Genomic DNA, 16423 nt, shown 5'->3' on the forward strand with positions numbered 1-16423 from the left:
GTTCTTAAAGTTGTGTATTTATTTGCATTTCTGGGCTCCCCAAGTTCAGGAGGGGAGGTTCCAGGGATTTTAGCCTGGCTGGAGGGGGTGAGGAGGAAGAGGATGGTTTTCTTGTCTGCTGGAGATCTGTGCTGGCGTGGCTGGAACTTTCAAGCAGAAATTTACCTTAATAGCTAATTTCTTGTTAGTTAATTCCTTGCTAGTTCCTGTCTTGGAGCTGTGGATAAAGGGGTGGTGTACACACATTTCAATCACTAATTTATCTCCCTGCCTGAGGTTCTGTCGGGGAAGCAAAGCTCTTGTGGGGGAATGTGGAGCAGGGAAGAGCCAAATAGAAACCTCTGGGGTTATATTTAAACCAAGAGGGCTTTCCAGATGTTTCCTTCCCCTAACCAGCAGGATAAGAAGAGGAACAGCATGCTTTGAACCCTTGTTAGACTCAGCATGAGATTCAACCATGTGTGCATCTTCCCTGAGAAATGACAGAAGGAATTCCACCCTTGCACTCAGTCACCAGGGAGTCACAGGGTGGTGACTCAACAGGGACACTGCCAGTCTGTCAGGAAAGGTGATGGTGTGAAGTCTGGGCTCCTTCAAAGCTTCCCATCCCAGCTTTCCTTGGCATAATCGTGGCTGGGGGGGATTTTCTCTCCTTGGCATTCAGCTAAATGCAGCTGTGGGAGTATTTTCCGATCTGGGATCCATCTGGGGAGGGTGTGATTTGGGGCCTGGCTGGGTTTTGTGTGGCAGCTCTTCTGCTCCTGGGTGTTCTCTGAGGTGACAGGGGTGTCCTGAATTTCTGGCTGTGTTGCTGCAGGGTGTCACTGTGGGTGCTGCCTGTTGCACAGTGTGGGGACAGCAGGAGAGTTCAGGTCACAGGAATCTCTTACCCCATCTGGGAAAACTTGACTTCCTACTCAGGCTCATTTGGCCTAAATTTGTGTAGTAAAATCAGGCTTAAAGGAGTTTCTGACCTCAATATCCTCATTCAGCCTTTCCCCACCATGCTCAGAAGGGCACTCCTGCAGCTCTGTAATGCAGAGCTCGAGATGTCCTTTTTCCCTGTCTCTTCCCCAGGCCCAAAACACCTGGAAAACCTCTGGAAAGGCTTGGAGCAGGGCAGTGAATCCCATCCCAGGGCAGGCAGGGCACCTCTCACTCCAAGCAGCAGGCGTGCCTTTTGGCAGTAAGGGCTTATTTGCCCTTGGTACATAAAATATACACATATAGGTGTGTGTTTACACTTATTGTGTGTATATATGTGTAAACACGTATAGAGATGTGTGTCTGTATCTCATGATGAGAGGACAGGAGCCTCAAGCTGTGCCAGGGGAGGTTCAGGTTGGACTTTAGGAGGAAGAAAGGGTGATTAAACATTGGGCTGGGCTGCCCAGGGAGGTGGTGGGGTCAAGGAGAGGTCTGTATGTGCACTCAGCGCTCTGGTGTGGTGGATGAGCTGTTTTCCATCCGGATTCATTCTGTGATCTCTCAGTGTGTGCTCGCGTCCCGTGCAAAGGACACCCCCAGCACACAGGGGACCCCGCAGTGTCCCCTCCGCCTCCCACCTGCCCGGGCCGGGTCTCGAACCCGCGGTTCTCGGGGCCGCCGCGGGCGGCGCTGCCGTGCCGGGGTGCTGAGGGCAGCGCTCAGTCCTCCTGCCCGCCAGGGGGCGGTGCTGCCCCGCCCGGCGCCCCTGGGGCCGTTCCGGCCGCCCGGCCCCGCGGCCAGTTGCCATAGCGCCGCCGCCGCCGAGCCCAGCCTCCGGGACGGGACCGCCCGCTGCAGGCCCGCCGGCCCCGCCGCCACACGGGACGCGGCTCCTTAGGGGAACGTGAGGCTGTTGAGGCGCTGCTGGCGTCGGGGGACTGCGGAGCGCTGAGAGAGCTGCCAGGCGTGAGAGGTGTGTGTGGGGCTGCGAGGCCTCGGGGGGGCAGAGAGGGTCTGGGCAGGTTGACAGGATTTCAGGGAGGGGAGCACTGAGGGGAGCTGGCAGGTTTGGGGGCGCGTGTGAGGCTTGTGGAGAAGCTGCCAGGCCAGGAGGGTTTGGGGATGTGGGGCTGTGAGGAAGCTGCCGGGTTTGGGGCCGGGGGGTGAGAGGATTTGAGGCTGCTGGCAGTGTTTGGGGGCGTGCGGCAATGGGAGGGTAGAGCAGGGTGGATGGGGTCGGGGAGGGGGAGCAGGTAAATGTGGGGTCTGGGAAGCCCTATGGCTGTCACTGAGGGTTTTCCAGGGGCTGTGGGGTGAGGGAATGGCTCTGGATTGGGGTATTGGCAAATGTAGAGGGACAGAGGGCAGGAGGAGCTGCCAGGGCAGGGGGAATGGGGCTGCTCAGGTTGGGACAGGTGCAGCACCTTGGGGAGATGGGGTCACAGGGTTTCCCTCAAGAGGGGGAGTGTGACTCTGGCACAGCCTCTTTTGTCATGTTTAAAAGTGGTGATGAGCAACTCTTCCCTTTCTGAGTTCTGCTCCCAAAGGGCCTCTGCGGTTCAGTAGGTTATTCTGCTCAAATTGCTGTGAGAGCTGAGGAATTCTGGATAAGCATCAGCCTTTTGTAGAGCTCTCTGCTGAAATTATTATCTCTTCGCATTTTAGCATGTCCAAAGTGTAATTTGGTGTTAAGGACATAAACTGGGGGTGTACTGCAAAGTGAAAGCTAAGAAGGTGCTTCCTTTGCTGCAGAAAGTAAAAGTTCAGGAAATAAAAGTCCTCAAGTGTCCTTCCAAACAGTTTGTTCTCGTAAGCAGGTCAAGGTGTTTCCTGTGGGGAAAGTGTTGACTCATTCTCTGGTTTCTTAGCAATATTTTGGTGTCTGCAGGTTATTAAATGTCAGCTGTGGAGTGAGAACAGGGTCCTGCCTGAGTCTCCTCGGGTTAAAAGGCTGAGGATGGACAGGCTCAGTGTTTGACCCTGTGATAAAGAACCAGTTGAACTCCAGAAAAAACTCAGGTGTTTCCCTACGCTGCAAGGACGGCCAGGAGTGCTTAGTCAAGTGTAGCATTAAAGGTGGATAAACTGTAGGAACAGTTTAATTTTATGCTTCTTGGGTTAAGCTGTGCACAGGGCAATGTTTCATTGGCTGAGACAGAAGGGGTTTATTTGTGTGTTTCATTTGAGCTCACTTCCTCCTCTGTGACACACAGCGTGTCTTCTGTGGGGAGCACAGGATGTAACCTTGGATGTTGCTGTTCCACAGCAGTGCAGGGACCCGTGGCAGTTTTCTCTTCTTCCTGACCTCACTGTGGAATTGGTGAACAACTTAGTGGCTCTACAAGAAGCTTTTTTAGCTCTCCATATCATTAGGATGGGAGAAGACAGGTGCATTTTAAGTTGGTATTTTATTGTGTTTACACTCTGGTGGGTTGTATTTTCACACTTTGAAGTTCAGATTTTAAGATAAATGATCATTAAGGCATATACATGATTGCATAAACAAAAAGAGTTTTAATCCTATGTTTTCCCATTGTTCCCTCATTTTTCCAGAGCTGAGGAGTGAAGCAGAAAACTGTGATGAGCTTCAAATGTTTCTTACAGATTCCAGATCCTTGGTTTTACCTACCTACACCCATCAAAAACTGAATCTCCTTAACACCTTTGTGCCCACAGTGATGGAGGGGGGGATCTGTAGTCGTTCTGTGTAATCACAATTAGTTTTGGTGGCACTATTGGGTCTAATGAACCAAAACAATCACCTTTGGCTGCTGTGTTTCCCATTGGGAGCTGGGGGTCCTGGAGCAGAGTTATCCAGCTGCAGCACTCTGTGACTGCACATCCACTCAGCTCTAGCAACTGAGTTTTTAAGTAAAGGCTGATTGCCTTGACAGTGGTGCTCATGGGTTAATGCTTAATTGCTCAAATTTTTGCTGAACTGGAATAGTTTTGAAGTCATCATTTAAGTGTTGTGTTTAATTGTAGGGTAGAAAAAGTAGGATGGCTTTTAGTGAGACTCAGACTTTCTCATTGTTAGGTACTGTGTGATTTGGCTCCTAAAATGGGAGCTGAATGCAATACCTTGCACTGAGAGTACAAAGGAATCATATATATGAGTTTTTGGGAGGTTAGTGGTCACTAGTTGAGTTTATGACTGAAATCTGCCTTCTTCACATCTTCAGTTTTATCTTTATTGTTGTTGACTTCAGTGTGGGTTTGTGTTGTTTTGTTTGTTTGGTTTTTAAATGATGTCATTTTCACTTCTTGTGCAACTTTGCACCACGGTTTGTTGTTAATAACAACTGAGGTTGTAAACTCTTCAATTAGGCTGGAGCATGATCTGAGCTGAGCAGCCAATGTTGTTATTAAACCTGGAGCTTGGACTTTGAACCAGTTTTTTGCCTGGAGGGGTGGAAGCAGATTTCCACGGTCTGCTCTGTGTGCCTGCCTGTCCTCTGGCTCTCCTAGTCCAGCTTGGAGGGGGCAGTGGAGCTGGGCAGGCTGTGGCTGACCAAGCACTGTCCTCAGGTCTGGCTGGGTAAAATACTCCTCACCTAGGGTGTGTTGGTTTCAGTGTAGGAAAAAAGGTGTTTAATTAAGGTTAGGCTACTTTCCTGACCCTTACAGTGTTTATTCATAGGATATGGAATCACAGAGTGGACTGGGTTGGAAGGACCTTAAAGATCATCTAATTAAAGATCCCCTGGCTCCATTTCTTCTCTAAACCTTCTGAGCAATCCTGAGGGATACAGAGCCTGATTTGAAGAAAATAAATCAAAATGCATCGAAGCAAGATCTTGTGCTTAATGAAACACGCTGTGGGCAGCAGGATAGTGTGAGCTGCAGAACAGTGTGTGCACGTGGCCCTTTTTTGGACACAGCTGTGTGTGATCTGCTGCTGTGCAGGGAGAGAGGACCTCTGGGTACCTGCTAGTTAAGAGAAACTGGTTCTTCTCTCTGGTCCCAGCTCTGACTGCAGACATAACCCAGCTTTACCTGGGTGTTGCTGACAGTCTGCATTGAGCTCTGGTGGCTCAGCCAGAGCCCTGGTGAGATCTCTGCTGCTGCTGTTGACTGCCTGTGCTTTGTGCTCTGCACTTTCATGTATTTACCTGGTGGAAATGTTCCCCCAGCCCTCCCCTGATTGCCCGTTGTGAAACCCCACCCTGGCTCCTGCTCCCCAGAGTAATCCCAGTCATTATCCTTCACAATCCCTCTCTGTGGTTTCCCATCAAGCCTGTTTCCCCCCTGCCCAGGGACTGTCCTTAAAGAAGCCAGGGATGTGGAGTGTGAACTTCCCTGAGCTGGCATCCAGGGAGCAGGGAATGCTTTGCAGGGATGAGTAAGTGGAATCTCTGTTTCACAGGTGGGACAATCCCGTCACTGCTGGGCTGATGTCAGGACCAGGACTCACCTGCATGCAAAGGTTTCTAACCCCCTGCTGGTAGGTGCCTCTAAAGTTGATTATTTAGTCTTCAAACAACATTGCAAGGTTGAAAAATTACCCTCTTCATTAAGAAACCAAGAGAAGAGCTGTCAGACCAAGAATTCAGATTTTGTATTAGGTTTTTTTCTTCTTTCTCAGCTGGTCTTCTCAGAACTGAGATGGCTTATTCAAACCTCTGAAAGGCCTTTTTGGCTTGCTAAGTTTATGTTCCCATAAGGGACTTTCTTAAGAAAGAATTGTTCTGAGATGCTGTTAATTCTTCTCAGTGCCTATAAAATCTACAACTTCTTCATATTAATTGCTGTTGAGGTTTTCAGTTTACTCAAAAATATTAATCAGGCTTCTTTCTCTAATGCCCTCTGGCTCCTCTGCCAAATAGTCTTGGAATAGGATTTCCCACATTTTATTTTGGTGGAGACTAAAATATTCATTAAACATCAGCTTTTTTTAATGCTGCCACTTTTTATTTATATTCAGAAGGTTGTGGGATGTGCTTATAAGAATATACTTAAGGAGCATATGCTTTGAATCTTTTAGTTTAGGCTGATGTTAAGTGAGATTTGAAACTCATTAAATGTAATTTAAATTTAAAATACTCTCTTTTGTGAGTAGTTTGTTGCGTGGTAACCTCTGCTGTAAGAAGGATGGTTCCTTTGGACATTATATATTCTATATATACACATGGATGATTTCAAATTGCAGTGTCACAAGTGGCATCACTGAATCCACACCACTTGAATTTTTATTGCTTTGGCCTTTCCCCAGATGAGTCAGGAACTGCATCCCACAGAATTCCAGACTGGAACTGATGTGATGCTGCTTTTTGTTGATGTCAGAATACCTTGCTCAGAGCAAAATGGCTGCTGGCACCAGAGGATGGCCTTCACCCAGAGTCTCAGCTCACTGGCATCACTCAGATGAGCAATTCCTGTGTTTGAGCTCATCCTCCACAAGATTGTGCCATGCATTAATAAATTTGCTTCCATAGAAGTGTTGGTGCTTTCCAGGAGTTTACCTGGGCCATGAGTACTTGGAAAACTGCCTAGCAGTGCTGTCCCTGGACATGGAGGGTGATAAGCAGCAGCTTCATGCTCTGCTCTAGTTTGGTGTTAAAATAATCATGGCCAGGCTGGAAGCTGCAGCTCTGAGGCAGTGAACAGTTCCTTCTCTGTGGGGTTGCCTTTGAATTTGTTTTATATGTATCTTAAAAAGGAGCTTTTATTTATCTGCTGGAATAGATTTCTTTATAGACACTTGAATTTGATAATCTGGAGGACAGACAGGCCTCTGGGTTCCTGAACAGTTTTTAAAGTGGCAAATTAATGGTTAAAAGAAGGGAAATCTCTGTTTAGATGAACAAAATAACTTTTTTCTTACTGAATCCATGAACCTCTTCCTATATATATGCCCAGCAGTCTGGGCTAGCAGCAGAGACGGATAGAATGTCAAGCTTGATAGATTGTTGGAGCTGATTTTGGTAGTTAAACAATAATGGAGCTGTTGTGTGCTTGCAGGGAAACACTGAGCTCTGTGTGCAGACTTCAGCCTGGAGAAAGTTCCAATTGTTCCAGAGAAGGGCGAGTTCTAAAATGCAGCTTCTGTGGCTGGTGGCACAGCTGGCCAGATCCCTGCCTGTCCTGAGGCCGTTGCACAAGCATTGCAGGAGAGTTTGGAAACAGTTTATTTTTCAGATTCCAAGTAGATTTCCAAGTCCTCTTTGACTGTATAATCCAAAAAGTAGAAATGGAAGCAGGTTTTTATGAAGGGGCTGTTTCATGCTCTTGGAGCTCAGGGCCCAGGTTCCTGCCAGTCAGGCAGAGGCTGATACTGCATGATCCATGCCTTATGTCTCTCAGATGGAAAGGCTGATCAGTTGTGGCAGGGGATCATGGAATTCCTCGTCAGCTCAGTCAGACCTGCTCTGTCACTGTGCATCTTCTTGTGCAGAGGGCTCTGGAGTAGGAGGAGCAAGATTCAGTCTCTTATGCAAAAGAGAAATAAGAGTTGAAGCATGAATTCAATAAAATAAAGCCCAAATCATCAGCCTCCTTTTTGGCAAGCTACTTCTTTCTACTCCTGCTGTTATTTGTCACTGTTGCTTTATTGCTGTTACTTGTTACTTGCTCCTCTGACTCGAATACAAAACACAGACCGATTTTTGCAATGAAAATACCTAAGTCAGGAATGTCATTCTGAGTGAAGGAATTCCTGGAAAGACTTGAAATATGTTGTTCAGCTTGCTGCCAGGCTTCAGGAGCAACTTGGAATGCCTATAGGGTGTGCAGGGAGAATTCAAAGCACCCGTAAATGACTGCTTGTGTATGGCAAAATAACACACTTGGGAGCAAAGCACTTGCAGCATTTCTTTGTATCTGACTTCAGAGACACCTTAAATCTGCAAATAACCTTATCTGATCACCCTGAGACCATCTCTGAACTCTGCCATGGGTGATAAACCTATTTCAGGGTTTAAACTGTGTGTGTTTTAGAGAGAATACACAACACATTTAATACACTTTTGCCATTTTGGTCCCTTGGAACCCTTAACACTGCATGATTTCAGTTTGTTCAGTTCTTGCTGCGGTAAAGGCTGTTCATATCAGGTTTTTAAACAATGTGTTCAACTGCATATAATGAAGCCTTTTCATCCAAGAGAATGTAGGCCAGAGCCCAGCCTGGGTCATGAAAGGCTTTACTTTGTCTGAGGGAAGTAAGATGATCGTTCTTGGAATGAGGCCTGTCTCACTCAGTGCTGCTCTGCCCAAAGCCAAACTCACTTGGTAAGACATTGTTCTGGAGGCCTGAGCTTGCTTTTTTATTTCTGGATGTGGCTGTTAATAAGATGAGCTAAAGCTTTCATTGCTCTGGCAGGAATAAGAGATGCAGGCTTGACATTAAATCTAATACATGGTGGTATTTCCTAAAATCTCCCCTAATGAAAGAAAATGTGAAGAAAATGGTATAAACTGTTTCTGTCCACTGTGTGCTTGACTGATCAGCCTTAATCATGGAGGAAACTGTCTAAATGTATTGAACAAACCTTCTAAACTTCTAAGGAAAAGGGTTTCTTTACAACATATACAAAAGATTTGAAATCTAAAATCCTTGATGTCTTCCTAGCCAGCAGTTCAACATCATGCTGCCTCTTTCACACCTCAAGTCCCAAGAATGTTTGTCTTTTTTGTTTGTTTTGTAGTGATTTGTTGGTTTTTTTTAAAGGCCACATTTGTCAGTAACACTTTTATTTTAAGTTGAAATGTCCCCTTAAGTAAAAACAAGCTTTTTCAGCAATATTTTATTCTGCATGTTGACCCTAATTTTCATTGTGAACTGGGAAGGAGTTAGAAAAAAAAGCCACAAAAAATGAACAGGACTTGCATTGTCTTTTGCATTTGTATCAAACATGAATTTGGCCTCAAAATCATCGTTTCATCCTGGTTTTTTTATATTGTGTTGTAAAGTTGTTAGGATGCTCTGCAGAATTGCAAGGAGGTTGTTCATTCTTAGCATTTGTTCCCTTAAGTGCCTCACTTCTCTGAGCTCTGCAGTTCTCTGAAAGTATTTAATTCCATTATGAATACAGAACTGCTTTAAGGAAATGAAATATTGATTCCATTCCCTGATGGGGCATTATCTGCATTGTATGTATGGAAGACTTAAGCACAGAGAACTGAAGTGGCCCAGACTCAGAGCTGGAAACTGAAACTAAAAATCCTCACCCTGAATTTTCCCATATTATCCCATTACTAATCTGAAAATAATTACCCAATGATATATTTGGAAATTTGGATTTTAACTTTTTTTAATAGGAATATCTAGTGTCTGATTTTGTTTGTGTAATCCAAAATGGGTCAGTTTCTGCTGAACTATTGAACTGAGAAAAGTAGAGTTCAAGAGAGAAGAAAGGTCATGCTGATGTTATCAGGTCAGTGGTGGAAAAGATTGTGTCATAGGGAGCTTCTTACTGGCAGCAGTCCTGTCTGGTTGTGCTGAAATGCCAGATAAGTAGTTTGTTTGGGATTTGAGGACAGAAGTGGAGATATTTTGAGGTTTTAGCTAAAATATATATATTCTTTGTTGTTAGAGGGCTGTGTGAAAATACAAGACAGCTTAGCATGTTACCAGCCTCCATGATAATTAGTTTTATTCTTCATGCTCCAATGTCAGGATTTAGTCTAGTATGAAAATCTTGTCATTTTACAAAGCAAAAAACCTCCAGAATGGAAAGAAATGCTCCTGCCAATTACAGAGAAGCAAAATGAAAATGTGACAGTGCCTGCAAAGGTTGAGAGGAAAAATCCCCAGCAGAAGGTGAATTAAAAAACCCAACCAAAATGAAGTAGATTTATTGGTTTCTAAACCCCAGTGATTTCTGGAGCACTGACTCATGATGTCTGAATGTCTGGGCTTGCCAGAAGCCTGCACTGATGAAATGTGACCCTGCTGGCTTGGGCCATATATGGGAAATTTCCCCTCTGTGACAAAGGTAGGGAATCCAGGAGATGCAGGTCCCTGGCTGAAGCTTTCCTTGCCTCCTGTCTTCTCAGTCTTGTGTAAAAATACATTCTCTGGGTTGGGTCCCACTGGGACTCCCTGTTCAGCACTTTGTGTTTGATCCCGTGAATGGGGCGGGTTCAGGTGAGCTCTGCCATCAAAGGATGCCCGTCCTGCCTCTTTTAATCACCCAGGTGATTAAAAGGCTTGACAAAGAACTTAAGTGTTCTGCCATAATTGATGTACAGAGATGTGGCAATAAAGGAGAATTACCTTTTTTTGGATCATGGCTTTAGTTCCCAGAGACAAATATTTACTTGAATGGTTTGTCAGCCTGTGTGAGCTCTCGCAGAATCTCCTCAGGATGTGCCCCTTCAGCTCAGCAACCAAAAACATGGAGCCAGATGGCTGTTGGGTTTGTTCATGTTTCTGGTTGAATAAAGCCCAGATTTCAGGCTGCTTGGTTTTGGATTTCTCAGTCCTTAATCTGCAGGGATTGAGGCTGGAGGGAGAAAGGCACAGCAGTCAAACAAGGATGGTGGTGAAGGAAGTGTAGAACCTTCCAGCCCTAGAAACAAACACTGCAGATGGTTGGAAATGGACTTTTCCACAACAGCTGTCCCACACATGGCTGGAGAGAGTTCATGCCCGTCCTGCTGGCACACACTGGGTGCTAAGGCTTGAACTTTCCCTCAGTTTTCAGGCTCTTCTCCAGGAAGAGTTACTGCATGTAAGCAATTCTGAATTTCAAATGCTTCCGTGCTAAGTGGAGATTGGCACAAGAATAATATTTATGGAAATGCTTTGAGAGTACAACTTCAAAGTCCCTCTCAAAGTTCCACCTGTGTTAACTTCCTTCACATGAGAGTAGGGTATTTTCCCTTGTCCACAGATAAGGTGACTAAACCATAAATAAACTCACTTTTTTACTGTGCTATCTTTTGTTATCTCAGAACTAAACCAGTCCTCAGGTTTGTATTCAACATCCTGGACCTTTTTTTAATGTCTGACTAATTTGTAAGTATTTTTGCAGCCTGGGAGGGCAGAGCTTCCCACACCGTGTCGGATGTGATGTCTGTGCTGGTCTTTGTACGTGTGTGCCAAAGGAGGAGATCTGCAGCTGCATTTTATTCTATTTCAGCACCTAGTTTGGATTTGAATTCAGATTAATTTGGAGTAGACATAGCTATGAAATGAGTCTGCAGTGCTTGTACTTGTTATGATGTGCCTCAGTTATATACATCCAGATCTGTTTCAGTCCAGTCAAATAAAAATTATCTTTTTTCAGGCTCCAGTTAAATGGGTTAGAGGTTGCCTGCCAGTCTGCACAGAGCTGTGGTGCATCCAGTCCCACTGCACGTACACTTTTCCACTTGTACAAATTCCACGGGGTTCAGGTTCATTTTCTGCCAGCAGCTCCTGGAATGAGGTGGGGAGAAGAGTAGGTTTGGCATGTGAGGAATTTTGAGTCTATATTTTGATTTTGGAGGGGTGAAATTTAGAAGTTGACTGGTTAAAAATAAACCCATGGCTTGGCGTGACAAGTAATTTCCAGGATTTCCAACTGGTGTTGTAATTTATCAGCAAACACTCTCAATTCTGGGTGCCTGAGACACAGTGATAGCTCCGAGTCTGTGGAGCTTTAGGGCCAACTGCAATCCCAGGTGCAGGGAAACTTAATGTCATTCTGGCTAGTCTTGTCCAATCCTGACTTTGAGGAGCTGTATCAGGGATAATGCACCTCCTTCTTCTCCTTTCAACTACCCCCTTGTGATTGTGCTTCATTCCAGAGCTGAAGTGTTGGTTAGTTTGTAATTAGTTGTCATAATGAAACAAGATGTGTAATTGTAACCATTGGCCTTTGGGGCCAGGGATTCCAATGGAAATAGCCTGAGATCTTTTTTTCCTGAAGTAGGGAACTCGAGCTGTGATGAAAATACAAATTTTTATATCCTTTCTCCTTCCCTTTTTTCTCCAGCTCCCTGAATTTCCTCATTTAGGAAAAGGGTATCATTAAACCATCTGACAGTGGTTACCTTCTTCCATGATGAAATCACCTTCCAGCAGAGGGGATTCCAAGCTGTTCCCTGGTTCAGCTGTGGATCTGGCTTCTGTTTGTTTGCAATACCCAAACACTGAAGTCACTTAGTCCACAGCAGTATTTTGCAGCACAGCAGAAACTTATTTTCAGCAAGGTTCTATTCTGGGCATTGTAAAATTTGCTGAGAGAGGGATGTGTTTGTAGTGTGGAGAGGAGGAGGGGGACTCCCTGAAAAGTTTCTGCTGTGTCTTTAGAGCCACTTTTTGGCTTTCAGGAGGACACAGACCCCCGAAACCTCCCCCAGCTGTTGCCATGTGGCTATCATGGAAGAGTGGTCAAGGTGGGTTTTGAGATGAAATCTGGATAGGATGGGCCCTTCCTGGAGCAGGGCTGGTAAGGGAAACTGCAGAGTTATTTAAATGTTCAGGTTTTCACTGAGAATTTATTGATACCTATTGCAATTACAATATAAAGTTATAGTTTTAGCAATGACCCATGCAGCTGAATCCAAGAAAACCTGTGAGGATAGGAAGGAATGGAGAGAAAAATCCAGCATGGACCTTTTTCTCCATAATGAAAAGGACTGGTTGACTTGGGAGGGGATAGTCTAGGATTCCTGGGCTGCTCCCTGCTGACGTTTTGGTGGAGAACTTCCACTTTGAGTGATGCTTTCAGGTGTGAGACTAAGGACAGAGACACATCCACCCATGCAGGGTGCTGGGAACAGTAACAAAACAGTACCATGGAATCTTGCTTCTCCAGAGTCTCTTCTCCTCCTGACTTGGTTCATGCTATAATTACAACTGACTTAATTCAGCCTTGCTGATAAATATCAAACCAGTGTGAAAGAGCATAGCAGCTTTTTGAATTGTTTTTCAGCGTAACAGGAGAGTGGCAGGGAGATAAGCCTGAGGTCACAGTGTGTCCCTTGGGAGCAGGTATGGGACTAAGGAATTGAGATAGACCAGGTAAGAAAAATAATTTTCTAAAATCACATATTTCATTCATCACTTTGTTTTGTTTTCTGTTAACTTGCTAGAAGAATGTCACTGACTTGCAAAGGAAAAAGGCATCTTGGCAGATGTCTTGAGACCTAATTACAGTTAATAGCAAAAAGAACTTTTTGTCTAAATGTTTTTCTATATATAAAATGCAATCTTGGGTCAAAATAAACAGTTTATATTAAAATAATACTCACCCCAAGTATCTAGTTCCTTACAAAACAGTATTTCCAAGCTTCTCATGTTAAAATGGGGGAAATTTGGTGTTGTGCTACAGAGGAGAGGGAAGGTGGACAAGAGTTGAGTTTGCAATTCCAGGTGCAAAGCTGGGAGAGCTGGGAGTCAAGTGAGAAGGTGTCTGTTTTGGAATTAGCTTTCTGGGCAATGCTCTATAAATCCCACAGCCTTCTAAAATCATATTCTCCATTTCAAATGGGAATTGCAGCTCTCTGGTTTCTAAAAGGTGCTTGAAGCTGAGATCCTTTGTGCTTGTAACAGTGCTGGTGGGATTTTGGGTGGAGATCTGTCTAAACCTCCTGAACAGCATCAAGTGTTGCTGGGAGTACTGATAAGCACTGCTACAGCTGCAAAATGTTCTTGGAATACCTGCTGGATTTCTGACATGTATATAAGAACTCATAATTTTCCTTGCAGTTAAGCCAGTTTTCCAAGGGTTTACCTGGCAAATGGTCTGCTCAATGTAAACCAGGTTATAGCAGCATAAAGGGGGCTTTGTCTCTACCACACAGGTGGGAAGTGAGTTTTGGTGCTTCTCTGGGCTCAGCAGCAATTGCAGGCGTTTCAGCAGAGCTGTGTGTGGCTGTGCTGAATGCCTGTGGCCCCATTCCAGCTTTTTCCTGCTCTGCCTTGCACCCTGCCCCAGCGGGCTGCCCTGTTTACTCTCTGCTCTGTGGTAAATGGATGTCACTTCCTTCATTAAAATGCTGGTGTGTGGCCAGGTTCCCTTCCTTTGGGCTCGCGCGCTCGGAGCAGCAGCGCTGCCGAATCCAGCTGTGTGCCACGCTCCGGGATCCGCTCCTGGCTGGATTGTTGGGATCTGCTGAGCCTGCTGAGGTTCCTGAACCCACACACAGAGGCTTTTGGAGGCATCTCCGGGGTGGAGAAGCACAGGTGGAGCTGTGTTGAAGAGGGGCTGCAGATGGATTATTGCTGGTGGGCGCAAGCTGCGCATCCGGCCAGGGACCGCGTGCATCCCATGGGGAAGGTGTAGGCAGCGTTAGGAATGGGGTGCCAGTGCCAGCCTGCTCTGGCCAGCCGCTGGACTTGAGGATGTGGGTGCTGTTCAAGGGCATCCCCTGATGAGCCTGGCAGTGCAGGCACTCCTGGATACACAGGATCACAAGCAAGGGGACACAGAAATCCTGGACACCCCGTTCTGAGCGCTCGCTGCGGACTGACCTGACTGCTCTGCCTTTGTAGCTGACCAGGGTCTCACCTGAAGAGTTTTAAACTGACATCAAATTTGCTGATCAGACTGGTGAGCAATTAAATATTTGTCTTTGTAAGGATTATTGCTGTTTTATGTGTAGATCATTAGAGATGGGAAATGTCTCCAGGCTTTTGGAAGGCACAAAACAAAATGGAAAAGTGTTTCTTCCTTCCATAACACAATTTCTTTTGTCTCCCCCACCTGAACACTCCTTTTTCTAGCTGTGATCCAGTGCTGGTATTTATTTACTCATTTTTTCCAAGGTGTGCATGCTGTCACCTTGGGCACAGGTGAATTAGTACCTTTACTCATAAACATATATTTTCCTATCCCTACATAAAAATCTGACAGTCTCAGTTATTTTATACAGTAAATTAGATGTACATTCCTTGTGACAGATTTGTGTCCCATCTCTTCCTTTTCTCCTGCTCTGTACTGGTTGAGACACCACGTCTGCAAATGTCATGCTCAGACTGGAAACCTGCTTCCTTCCCTTGTCCCTTCTGCAAGTGGCTCATTTGCTGACTTTTCCAGCTGTCCCAACATATGGCTGCTCCCATTTATCAGAATTCAGGTCTGTGCCTGGGACAAAGGCTGATAAAAATAATACTTTGTACATAAGTGACATTTGAGCAGATTATTTTATAGCTGTGTTATCAAGCAAAATACTATTTTTTTGACCTAACTCTGAATTCAGTTTGTAAGTGGTAGGTCATTAGTGAAACTAATTTTAGCAAGGCATTTCTTATCAGTGCAGGTTTGTTGAAATAAAAAAAAAAAGTAGTAAATTGTAACAATGAGCAATTGTGCAACCCTATTAATGGGGCACCAAGGTGGTTAACTCATTAAATACTTCAGCTATTTCAAACAACATTCATCAAAGTGAGATCTGATTAATTTTGCAGGGGCTTACAGCACAGATTAATAACAAAACCAGTAATTTAAAATGTGAGCTATCAATACATGAGTATTTTAAAGCCACACTACTTTTTTCTGGCCTCCTGAACAATGTCCTTGGTCTTGAAGCTACTAGAAGTGGCAGGAAGTAAGGATTTTGTGATCAGCATTATGGCAGTGTTGGTGTGCTGTGATGAAAGGTGTCTTATGAGTGTTGTGGAGAACACACAGTGTGTGAGTCCAGGTCAGACCTGTGTTGTTTTAGAGCATCTGCAGCTGCTCACTGCAGGTTCTGAAAGGCCCTAAGAGTGTCCTGAAGGGGTAAGGAGGGTTTCTTTCCATGGGTGAGGGGCAGAGAGGAGCTGGGTGGTTCAGGGAGCTGATGGAAAAGCAGTTTGTTGTGATGACCAGAGGAGATGTGAGGGCAGCTGATGTGAGGGGCTGATGAGCAAACAGCACTGCAGGGAAGCTGACCCTGGCAAAGCTGCTCTCCTGCATCTCCCTCCCTTTTTGGCACCCAGCTCCATGTGCAGTAGCCTCGAGGGTCATCAGCCCTGCTGTTCCAGTGGTTAAAGACCTCTCAGGAGCAGAACTACTTGCTGCTGTGGTTTCTCCTTGTGTGGGAGTAAAATCAGCTGCTTTTGGGAGCTCAGTTCCTTTTGATCCCGTGGTTCAAGTGTCTCCTTGGTGTTGCTGCATTCCAGCTGCTGAATTCCTGAGCAGTCACGAAAAGGAGCCAGACCCAGTCCTCGAGAGCTTTATTATACAGAGCTGGAAGCTCATTGATTCCGAGATGTTCCTTTGCTTGCTCTAGTCCCTTGTTGTTTGTACCCTTAGGAAAATAAAGGCAGGTTTTATATTCAAACATAAACCACAGTTTCCCTCTGCAGGCTCAGCCTACCCTTTGATGAAATCCAAACAGCATGTGTAATAAATCCTCTGTGGAGGCTGTGATCCCTGATACTCCAGCTATTCCAACTGCCAGGTTATGGCAGTGATATTGCATATAGAGTGAGAACCTGAGTTCAAACACTTTTTAAAGTGAAGATGGAAAGTATAAGAATCCAATCCTATATTATGAATCCTGTCTTCAACTATGTGTGGGAGGAAAACTTTGACATCTCTGGTATTTCTTTCAGATTTAAATTAATACAGAACTTGTGGTG

The 16423-nt window shown here is 45.2% G+C and overlaps 1 protein-coding gene across 4 annotated transcripts in view; it reads left to right on the forward strand.

Moving 5' to 3' along the window:
* Positions 1–1739: 1739 nt before the first annotated feature.
* The window catches only part of RFFL (ring finger and FYVE like domain containing E3 ubiquitin protein ligase), a 28999-nt gene continuing 14315 nt past the window's right edge, over positions 1740–16423 (forward strand). The window contains exons 1-3 of one of the 4 annotated variants that reach the window (XM_015646730.3): positions 1740–1900; positions 5294–5371; positions 12789–12877. The gene's annotated coding sequence lies outside the window, so the exon portion shown is untranslated. Of the gene's footprint in view, positions 1901–5293; positions 5372–12788; positions 12878–13862; positions 14409–16423 lie in introns of those variants that run through there. The other 3 variants (XM_015646729.2, XM_015646732.3, XM_015646731.3) reach the window with 3 other exon arrangements.

Source organism: Parus major, chromosome 19 (genome assembly GCF_001522545.3).
Source record: "Parus major isolate Abel chromosome 19, Parus_major1.1, whole genome shotgun sequence".
In the NCBI taxonomy this organism is placed as follows: domain Eukaryota; kingdom Metazoa; phylum Chordata; class Aves; order Passeriformes; family Paridae; genus Parus; species Parus major.